Source organism: Calonectris borealis, unplaced genomic scaffold (genome assembly GCF_964195595.1).
Source record: "Calonectris borealis unplaced genomic scaffold, bCalBor7.hap1.2 HAP1_SCAFFOLD_53, whole genome shotgun sequence".
NCBI classification, from domain to species: Eukaryota; Metazoa; Chordata; class Aves; order Procellariiformes; family Procellariidae; genus Calonectris; species Calonectris borealis.
In genome coordinates, this window is record NW_027441460.1 from 26,548 (window position 1) to 37,621 (window position 11,074).

General features: G+C 48.8%; 1 long non-coding RNA gene across 1 annotated transcript; it reads right to left on the reverse strand.

Annotated features, from left to right (window-relative positions):
* Positions 1–153: 153 nt before the first annotated feature.
* On the reverse strand, positions 154–10,387 carry LOC142076478 (uncharacterized). Its single transcript, XR_012671188.1, has 3 exons — positions 10,193–10,387; positions 9,959–10,074; positions 154–2,345 (listed from the first exon to the last, which is right to left on the reverse strand). It is a non-coding gene; the product is annotated as an uncharacterized LOC142076478 (long non-coding RNA).
* Positions 10,388–11,074: the final 687 nt, after the last annotated feature.

Sequence of the window (11,074 nt, forward strand, 5' to 3'; positions counted from 1 at the left end):
GCTGTAGAACATTTCTAAAGGGACTCAATGTTTTTTCTCTCTTGGAAGAGCTCAGCTCTGCAGCATAAGCAAACATTTTCATTTCAGGTCACTGTATCTGACTTACTCTTCTTCATATCTTAGGCATTGTAGGAAGCAATAATCATCACGAACAGTGCCTACCCACACTCAAATTATTAATTGCAATCATAGATTAATTTTCCTATATTGCTTCAAATAAAGTGTGAATACATTTCACATTAATCTATGTCTGAAAAATAGCTCATGAATAATTCATTCAATGATAATTCCTCCAATCAATCAGAGAGTGATTTAAATACATTTTATTAGTGTTGGACTAACTGTTCATTATTGCTTCACTGAATTGCATGTGAGAAAATGTCAAAATTGTTCCAAACTCTTCTATTACTAGCAACTAAAATTATTCTTGCACCAGAATTTCCTACTCAAGGAAAAAAAAATCAGACTGGCTGCATAAAAATTCCCTACCGCTATCCAAATACACACACACATATATATATTAAAAAAAATAAATAAATACCTATCTCTGAGGAAGAATAGGAGGTCTGTCCCACTTAGAGATGCAAACTCAGTGAGAGAAAGAAGCATCCCAAATCTAATCTCATCCAAACAAACCCCAAGCTTTTGTACGCACATCTTCTGGCTGTGGTTTTGAAAGTTTACCCCTTGGAGCATACCTGGCAGCAGGTGAAAGTGGTAAGTGCTCCAAATCCATTTCATGTAATCGCAACTGTGACCTCCCTGCCGCTGTCCTCTAGGAAAGAGTCTGAGACATGCCACGTGAGGAAAGTTGAAACCAATTGATTATTCATTTGTGTTATAATCATCCCCTCCTGGATTAAATAAGAGGCTTCCATTGCATAGCAGATTTCCACTTCACTAAATCCTGGGGTTTACTTTGCTTTTTCAGATTCATTTTTATCCTTCTTCCCCCCTCTTGCGCAAGCCTCACTGTCTTCCTTTTCAACTGCAATTATCACTTTTCAATACTAATACTTTCCCAAGCAGCCGAGATTTTCACCCCTTTGTACTGAACCAGATTCCTCAACATTTGATCCAGTAAGTGGCTTATTTTACCCTCTAATCTCTCATTTGCCACCTCTGCACACAACCTGGATCTTTCCCTACCTAAACAAGCCATTTTCCACACTCTCATTACCTCTTCCTTTGTACTTCTCACCTTCCTTCCCTAGTGCATAGGATTACCAATTCCGTTTCTCTCCAATAAACCTTGTTCTTTTCTTGGTTTACCTCTAATCTTATTTTCTCAAAATATATTTCAAGTCTTTTTTTTCCTATTTAATTCATGTTTAATGCTCAGGCTTTAGATGAGTTCTTTGAGCTGTTGCTTTATATAGTGTAACAAAGAAAATCAGTGATAATGAAAAAGCGTACCGAAATACACAAAACAGAAGTATAAAAGATTTGTTCCAATCTTTGTATGCACACATATAGTGTAGTTAAGCTATACTATCTCCCTACTGAGCTCTGATGAACCTCCATCTGTAGCGGTACACAAAATAGAAAAAGGCTTCCTTCCTTCTGGCCTTACAGAGAGAGGGAGGGAAGTTCTTAATGCCTCACGTTGAGTTAAAATTACCAGCTATTCGTAAGGTTAGAACCATTTTTATTTCGCAAATAAAGCGAAATTAGACAGCTTTGGATTAGACAGCCAGCATCACCAGACACAGACAGCCTGAATCCTACCACAGCCAAGTTTATTAAACTCCAAAGACAACTTGATGTGTTCCTTTAGACTTCACTGATTTTTCCCCCGTGCACAGCCCCCCCACAGTACCACCTCTCGGCCCCTCCGGGGCTCTGCAGCCCCCCCCCAGGCCAAACTCCCCAGATGCTCACAGCCCCTCCCCAGCCTGGAGCCCCCCCAGTCCCCTTCCCCGGGGCCTGCAAGTCCCCCCCCGCCTGCCCCACTCCTCGGCCCCCCATGCCCATGGCCCCTCAGACTCACTACCACCACCACCACGATGATTGATGATGAGGATGAGGATGCCAATGCCGCCGCCGCTGCTGCCTGGCTGCAGACCCTGCCGCGAGCCCCGTTGAAATAGCCTCCGCAGCCAATCAGCACACGGCTCCACCAGGCTGCCCACGCGGGGCACACGGGGAGTTGTAGTCCCCGCCCCAGAAGCACACATGCACGGTGTTTCATGCAGCGCGGGTGGCTGTGCAGGGACCTCTGTGCCATGGTGGTGATTGTGCAGGACCCTCGTGCGACAGTGGTGGTTGTGCAGGACCCTTGTGCAATGATGGTGGTTGTGCAGGACCCTCGTGCAATGGCGGTGGTTATTTTTCTCAGCAGTAGCCTTGGGTTCAGGAGCAAAACAGCTGGTGTCTGATACCGCCACAGTGTACCGCCTCAAGGCCACCTCCAGTTCCTACGTGGCTCCCACAATGTGCGTGGACCCCCCCTGCAACAGGTGCAGATGTGCAAGGACCCCCGTGCAATGGGGACTGGGATTGTTATAAAGAAGTCTGATTCACTGTGTTCTTCTCTCTGCAGAGCCTCGTTCCGCAGGAGCAGCTCTGCGCCAGCAGCTGAAGGAGCTGGAGCCTCAGGCTGCAGGAGCTGACCCAGCCTGAACGTTCTGATAAATCTAACGCTGCAAACACAGAACTCACTGAATCCAGCAGATGGGAGCGGGACAAAGAAGAGAAGGACCAAGGAAACAATTCCTGGAATCACAGAAGGGTTTGGGTGGGAAGGGACCTCTAAAGCTCATCTAGTCCAACCCCTAGCCGTAAGTAGGGACACACTCACCTGGACCAGGTTGCTCAGAGCCCCGTCCAGCCTGACCTTGAACGTGTCCAGGGATGGGGCATCCACCACCTCTCTGGGCAACCTGCGCCAGTATCTCACCGCCCTCACCGTAAAACATTTCTTCCTAATACCTAGTCTGAATGACGCTGGCAGGCAGGCACAAGCTGACCCTTGATGGCAGAGAGAAAGATAAAGGAGCACTGTGTAGCAAAGAAAGACGGGAGGCTCTGACGGAACAAGAAAGATGGAAAGGGAGATAAAGTGCTACAAGGTGCTGTGGAAAACAAGGAAGGTCTCAGGAGGCATCGTGACTGTGAGAAGCGGGGTGTTGAGGGGGGCTGACGGATAGGCTTGGGGATGACAAGAAGGAACTCGGGTGATCATCTGAGCAGAATACAGATGGTCTAGGGTGGCCGGGGACCGAACACAGGAATCCTAGATAGTGTAGAGGAACCAATGAGTGCTCTACGGCTCAAAGTGCTACAAGATGGATGTGGAGCACAAAGGAGGTCTCAAGAGGCATCATAACCAGGAGAAAAAATGTCACGAGGCAGCCAGAGAGACAGAAAAAGGATTGGGGACATGCTGATTAAATCCAGAGGGAATTTGAACCGAGTAAACGTCATCAGAGGGCCAGAGAACAAAAGAGGCACAGCTAGAGGGAAGAGTGGACCAAATGACTGGGCTGGGTCACAGATATGGACTCAAGAAGTCTTCTGAGGGAACAAGAGGAGTGCAAGGTCCACTACAAAGCTAAAAGTATACTAAGGGCAACCTCAAAGGCATCAATAGGCATCATGACACCATTAGAAGGGTCCTGATTGGGCCAGAGAGACCAAAGGCGGCTCAGGAACACAAGGAGGAAGTCTGGAGGGGATTTGAACAGAGTACAGATGTCTTCAGGAGGCCGGGGACCAAATGGAGGCACCCTGGATGGCAGACAGGATGATAAGAACGCTCCAAGGCACAAACAAACTCGAGGACAAGGTTTGGAGGTAATAAGAGGGGATCAAAGGTGGCTACAGAGCTAAAACAGGGCTGTGGGACACAAAGAAGGCTTCAGAAGCCACAGTGACTGGGAGCGGAGGGGTCATGAAAGGCTCGGAGGGATAAGAGAGATTGAAAGGGAGGTAAAGCCCTACCAAAATGCTGTGAAGCGCAAGGAAGGTCTCAAGAGGCACCCTAGATGGCATAGAGAAGAAAGAGAATGCTCATTTTTGGGAACAGAGATCTTGGGCGTAATTGCGACAAAAATAGTCCAAAGGGGCCTTACGGAGCTAAAAGTGGAACATCTTGGACCTCGGGAGGCATCATGATGGTAGCAGAGGGTTCTGAGAGGGACAGACAAAAGAAAGCTCGAGGACATGATGAAGAAGTCCAGAGGGGACCTGAACAGACTACAGCTGTCCTCAGGGATCAGGGACTGAACAGAGGTATCCTAGCTAGCATAGAGGACAACCTGAGTGTTCTGGAGATGACAGATGGCATCAGGAAAGGTTCTCAGGGAGCAAGAAGGTTGCAAAGTGCGCTACAGAGCCAAAACACAGCTGTGGGGCACAAGGACAGTCTCAGGAGGCATGATGACGGGAAAAGGGTGCTGAGAGTGAAAGAGGGACAGAAGGTGGCTCTGGGACACAATGCAAAACTCAAGAAGGTGTTCCAGCAACGTACAGATGTCCTCAGGGGATGAGCGACTGAATGGAGACATCCTAGATAGCAGTGAATAAGGTGAGAGTGCTCTGGGGAACAGAGAAAGCCTGAGGAAGGGTTTTGTCTGAATAAGAGAGACACCAAGAGGGCTGCACAGCTCAAAGGGTGCCATGGGGCATGAGGACGGTCTTGGGAGGTGTCATGACAGGAACGAGAGGGCTCTGGGGGGCGAGGGGAACATGGACATAGAGACAAACAAAGGATTGCTGACACAGTGAGGTAGTCGGGAGGGGATCTGAACAGAGTACAGATGTCCTCAGGGGACTGGGGACCAAACGGAGGCATCCGACATGGCGGAGGGAAGGTAAGAGTGCTCTGGGACAAAATGAAAGCCTGAGGAAGAGTTGTCTCTGAATAAGAAAGATACAAAGCCTGCTGCAGAACTAAAGGTTGGTGCATGGAACACAAGGACGCTCACAGGAAGCATCGTGACAGCAATAGAGGGGTGCTGAGGTGGCCAGAGAGACAGAAGGCGGCTCGAGGGCACAAAGGTCTGAACAGAGTACAGATGTCGTGAGGGAGACGCTGACCCATTGGAGGCAAGCGAGATGGAGGAGAGGACAAAAAGACTGCTCTGAGGAAGAGGGACGCCCCGAGGAGATGTTCTGACAAACCGAGAGGGGTACAAATTACGCTCCAGCGATAAAAGCATGCCGAGGAGACCCTCTAAAGCCTTGGGATGAACTGAGAGAAAAGGAAAAAAATAAAAGGCATAAAAAGAAAATTTACAAAGTGACAGGCTACAGGACAGATAAGAACAAATTAAAAAATTAACACAGTTAACTTGATAAAAGTAGACATTAAATAAAAATTTTAAAAACAACAGAGTATACGACAGACAGGAAAGAATTAAAAAGTAGCAATAGACAACTTGATAAAAGTAGACATAGAAAGAAAATTTCAAAAGCGATGAGGTACAGAACAGACAGGAAAAAAATTAAAAATAGGGACAGAAAACTAGATAAAAGTACACATAGAAACAAAAATTCAAAATTGAAGGCATTAAGAGAGGAAAAAATTAGAAGATAGGAAAAACAAACTAAATAAATGGACACATGGAAAGCAAATTTCAAAAGCAACATGACAGTGAGAACAGACAAGGAAGAACTAAAAACAGGGACAGGAACCAGATAAAAGCAGACAGAGAAATAGTATCATAAAAGGAACAGGATTAAGAAATTAAAGGAAGAAGTTAAAAAATAGGAAAAGCAAGCAAAATTTTAAAAAGAAAAAAAAATTGAAAAGCGACAATATACAGGACAGACAAAATGAATTAAAAATATAGACAGTGACCTGAACTGGATAAAAGTAAAAATAGAAAGAATGTAAAAGCAACAAGATACAGAACAAACAAACAATAAATAAAAAGTAGGGATAGATATCTTGATAAAAGTAGACATGGGAAGAATATTTACAAAGCGACAACAGGACAGAGGAAAAAGTACAAACAAGGACTAGATAAACAGAAACGTAGCAAGAAAAATTAAAAAGCAATACAATACAGGACAGACAAGAAAGAATTAAAAAATAAAATGAACCACATAAAAGGAGACATAGAAAGAAAGCTTAAAAATCGACATCACTAAGGAAAGAGAAGAAAAAATTAAAAAATAAGGATAGAGTAAAAAAGACAGAAAAATAGAAAGTAAATTTCTAAAACAGCAGAGTACATGATAGAGGAAAAAAATAAAAAACAGAGATAGTGAGTTTGATAAGAGTAGACATAGAAAGAAATTTAATAAAATAATCAGGGTACAGAACAGAGAAGAAAAAAATGAAGAAATAAAGACAGTGAACTGCGTAAAAGTTTACACAGAAAGAAAGCTGAAATACTGGCATCATTAAAGGAAAGAGAAGAAAAATGAGAAAATAAGAATAGGGTGACACATAGAAAATTTAAAAAGCAGGACAAAGGGATAGAGAGAAAATAAAATAGGGACAGGAAGAAAAGCAGAATAACCAAGAGAAGAAACAAAAACAGAAAGGGAACTGCACAGAGATGGGCAGCAGGACAGAGAGCTGGAGAAAGAAAAAACAGGAACGAGAACAGGGACAGAGGGATAGAGAGGCAAAGAGAGGGACGGGGACCAGGACAGTGGGATATAAATGGAGAGGGACAGGGAGCAGAACACAAGATTGCAGAGAAAGAGGTCCAGGGAAGTGGAAGGAATGACAGAGAGAAAAAGAAGGGGGCAGGGAGCAGATCAGAGAGCTGGAGGAAGAAAAGATGCTGCTGGGGAGCTGGACAGGATGACAGAGCCAAAAGAAATGAATAGGAAGCAGGGCAGCAGGATGCAGACAGCAAAAATAATTGTAGGCAACAGGACAGAGGGATTGACAGAGAACTAAGGGACAGGGAGCAGGACAGAGGAATGGAAGGAAAAAATATTGATGAGCAACAGGACAAAAGGATGCAGAGAAAAAGAAAGAGGGAAAAGGAAGGAGGGAGAGAGAGAGAGCAAGATGGGGATAGAGCATGGGACATGGAGAGACAAAAAGCAGGACAAGGAACAGCACAGAGGGACTCAGGGCAGGGTGGGGGGAACCAGATGCAGATAAAGACAAAGAGATGGAAAAGGAAAGAAAACAATGATGGGCTGCTGGACAGAGATGGAGGAAGAAAAACTAGGGCCAGAGGAGGGAAGAGAGAAAGGAAAAAAAGGACAGCTAGCTGGACAGGGGGATATAACTAGAAACAAGGAGACAGGCAGCGGGACAGAGGGATAAAGGCAGAATAACCAGGGAGAGGAAGCAGGACAGATGGACAGTGAGACCAAAAAAACGGGCAGGGAGCAGGACTGAAAGATGGAGAAAGAACCATTAGGGGCACAGGGGTAGAGAGAGGAAAATACAGGCTGGAGGAAGGACAGAGGGACAGAGAGAGAGTGACAGAACCCGGACAGAGAGTGGGAGAAAGAAAAACCCGTGACAAGCACCAGGCCAGAGGCGGGGGCAGGGGGAAAGGAGTACAGGAGGAAGGAGAGAGGGATACAGGAAACAAGCGAGGGACAGGGAGCAAGAAAATGGGATACAGAGAAAAAGAGAGGGATGGGGAGAAGGACGCTGGAATAGAGAGGAAGCAAGAGCAACAGGGAGAATGACAGGGAGATGGAGCCAGAGGAAAAACAGGGACCAAAAGCAGGACAGAGAAATGGCAAAGGAAAATTAGGGATGGGGAGCAGGACAGAGGGGTGGAGAGACAACGAGGGACGCAAGGATAACAACAGAGAAAGAGGGAGGGAGAGAGGGAAGGAAGGATGAGGAGCAGCACAGCAGGATGGAAAAAGAAAGAGAGGGATGGGGAGCAGGGCAGAGAAATGGAGAAAGAAAATACAGTGATGGGGAGCAGGACAGGGGGCTAGAAAGAGAAAAATAAGACAAGAGAGAAGACCGAGGAGCAGAGAGAGAAAGAAAGGTCGAAAGAAAAGGTCAGAGAGGCAGCGAAATCAAGAAAAACAGGGACAAGGAGCCCTGCCAAGAGATGAAGCAAGAAAATGTAGGGTCGGTGAGCAGGACAGAGGGATAGAGAGACGGGGCGGGGGGAGGAGAGGAAGAACAAAGGAGCGACACAGATGGTGACAGGGCGCAGGACATACAAACAAAGAGAGAAAAAGGACAGGGAACAGGACAAAGGGATTGAGAAATAAAGAGAGGGTCAGATCTGTACAAAGAGAGCAAGAAGGGGGAAAAAAAACAGCAATGGGCTAGAGGACAGAGACAGAGGAAGAGAAAAAAGGGCCAGGGAGCAGGACAGAGGAGGAGAGAAAGGAAAAAGGGAGAGCTGGCTGAACGGGGAGGTATAGCAAGAAGCAACTGGACAGGCAGCAGGACAGAGAAATAAAGGCAGAAAAAACGGGGACACGAAGCAGGACAGAGGAAGAGTGAGAGGAAACAAGGGGCAGGGAGCAGGACAGAGGTGGAGAAAGAAGCATTGGAGCAGAAGGATAGAAAGAGAAAAAAGAAAGACAGCAAGAAGGATGGGGGATAGAGGGGAGAAAGAAGGACAAGGAGCAGGACACTGATTGTCAGAGAAAGACAGGGACAGGGAGCAAGACAAGGTGATACAGAGAGAGAAAAAAGGGACAGGGAGGCAGGACAAAGTGAAAGGCAGCCAAAAATAAGAGACAGGGAGCAGGACAGAGATGGAGGGGAAAAAGCCTACAATGGGCAGGAGGACAAAGAAACGGGGGGGGGACAGGAAGCAGGACAGGGAGATGGAACAAGAAAGGAAAAAAGGATGGGGAGGCAGAACAAAGGGAAAGAGAAACAAGGACAGGGAGCAGGGCAAAGGGATGGAAGATGAAAAAATAGTGATGGGCTGCAGGATAGAGACAGAGGAATTAAAAAATACACACAGGGGGCATGACAGAATGACAGAGAGAGAAAAAAGGGACAGAGAGTAGAACAGCATTGGAGGAAAAAACCAACTATGATGGGCAGTGGGAGAGAGCTACAGAGAAAGAAAAAATACTGAGGAAGAGAGCAAGGAAAGAATGGAGAGCTAGCTGGACAGGAGGATACAGTAAGAAAGGATGGGAGAGGGCATGGGACAGAGAGAGAAAGACAGAAAAGATAGTGAGAGGAAGCAGGGCAGAGGGACAGCAAGAAAAAAAAGGGACAGGGATCTGCACAGAGATGGAGAAAAAAGCAGCAAAGACAGACGAGAAGAGACAGAAAGAGCAACGGGGAGCAGGGCAGAAAAAGAAAAATCAGGGCAGCAGCGTGATGAGGATGGAGGAAAAAATCTGGGATGGTCAACAGGACAGAGAGGAATATGAATATGGGTAGGGAGTGGGACAAAGGCATATAGCAAGAAACAACAGGACAGAAAGCAAGACAGAGCAACAGACAAGAATAATAACAAGAGAGAGAAAGACAGAGACCATGAGAAGCACAGGGGGTTAGAGAAAGAAAAAGAGGTATTAGGAGCCCTGCAGAGAGATGGAGAACAAAAAAAAAAAAAAAAGGCAGGGAGCAGCACAAAGGGTCAGAGAGAGTAAGAGACAAACACGAAGAAGGACTGGGACAGTGAGATACACAATGAAAAAAAATAGTGATAGTAAGCAAGACAAAGGGATAGAGAAAGAGATGGAAAGAGAAAGAGAGAGAGGAAGGCAGGGACACGGCGCGGCATGTACAGGCACGGAGAGGAAAAGAATGCAAGGGAACAGGCCAAAGAAATTGTTGGGGAAAAAAAGACGGATGCAGATCAGGACAAAGAGATGGAAAAGCAACGCAGTGATGCCTACAGGACAGAGACAGAGAATGGGAAAAAAAAAAAAGGGAGAGGGAGCAGGACACAAAAATAGAGAGGAGAGGTACAGGGGAAGAGACAAAAAAGAAAAAAAACCTCACAAGAGCATGTGAAAGAGAGGGGGCCAGGAGAGAGGCAGGGAGGGCCCAGGATGCACAAGAGGGGAGACAGGGCCTCGAGGGCCCGGGACTCACCCTCACCACAGCTCTCGCTCTTGGTGCTGCCAGGAGACTTTGACAGTTCAGACGCTTCTTTCTCCTTCTCTCCTCCCTTCCTCTTCTGCAACTCTGGTCGCTTGGCTGTCCTCCACCTAAGAGAATATATGGGTGTCTCACAGCTCTTACGAGATAAGGCTTCCTAGACAAGTATCCTTGCTCACTCATGCAATGGCTCGTGGCTGTACCGCGCTGTTGGTGATGCATACAAACCCTGCGGTCCGTGTTGGCAGCCTGGCCTGCTGTGCACTACAAAGAAGGATCCTTCCTCAGCCGGAGAGGCAGGCTCTTTCTTGCCTGCAGCAGGAGACAGCTGCCAGCCAGATGGCCTTCGATTTCTTCTTCTTTACGTTTCTATGGCATCTCCAGCTTCAGCCGCGGCAGCTCCTGTCCACAGCCGGTAACACCGCTTTTCAAGGAGTAGCTGGAAGCCCGCAGGAAAACACACGAAACCGGCAACAAAACTACACCACGTGCCGTGCCGCGGGGGCCGCGGCGGAAGGAAGGACTACACCTCGTCGCACACGCCTAAGAGCAGCCCGGCAGCCGAGTCCGCAAAAACTGCACCTGCCGGCACGCACTGGCAAACACGGCGCAGACCCCTCCGCGCGGCTCCCCGCGGCGCCGGCTCCGACCCGGCGCGGCCCGTCCGCGCGGCTCCCCGCGGCGCCGGCTCCGACCCGGCGCGGCCCCCTCCGCGCGGCTCCCGGCGGCGCCGGCTCCGACCCGGCGCGGCCCCCTCCGCGCGGCTCCCGGCGGCGCCCGCTGCGACCCGGCGCGGCCCGTCCGCGCGGCTCCCGGCGGCGCCGGCTCCGACCCGGCGCGGCCCCCTCCGCGCGGCTCCCCGCGGCGCCGGCTCCGACCCGGCGCGGCCCGTCCGCGGCGCCGGCTCCGACCCGGCGCGGCCCCCTCCGCGCGGCTCCCCGCGGCGCTGGCTCCGACCCGGCGCGGCCCGTCCGCGCGGCTCCCGGCGGCGCCGGCTCCGACCCGGCGCGGCCCCCTCCGCGCGGCTCCCGGCGGCGCCCGCTGCGACCCGGCGCGGCCCGTCCGCGCGGCTCCCGGCGGCGCCGGCTCCGACCCGGCGCGGCCCCCTCC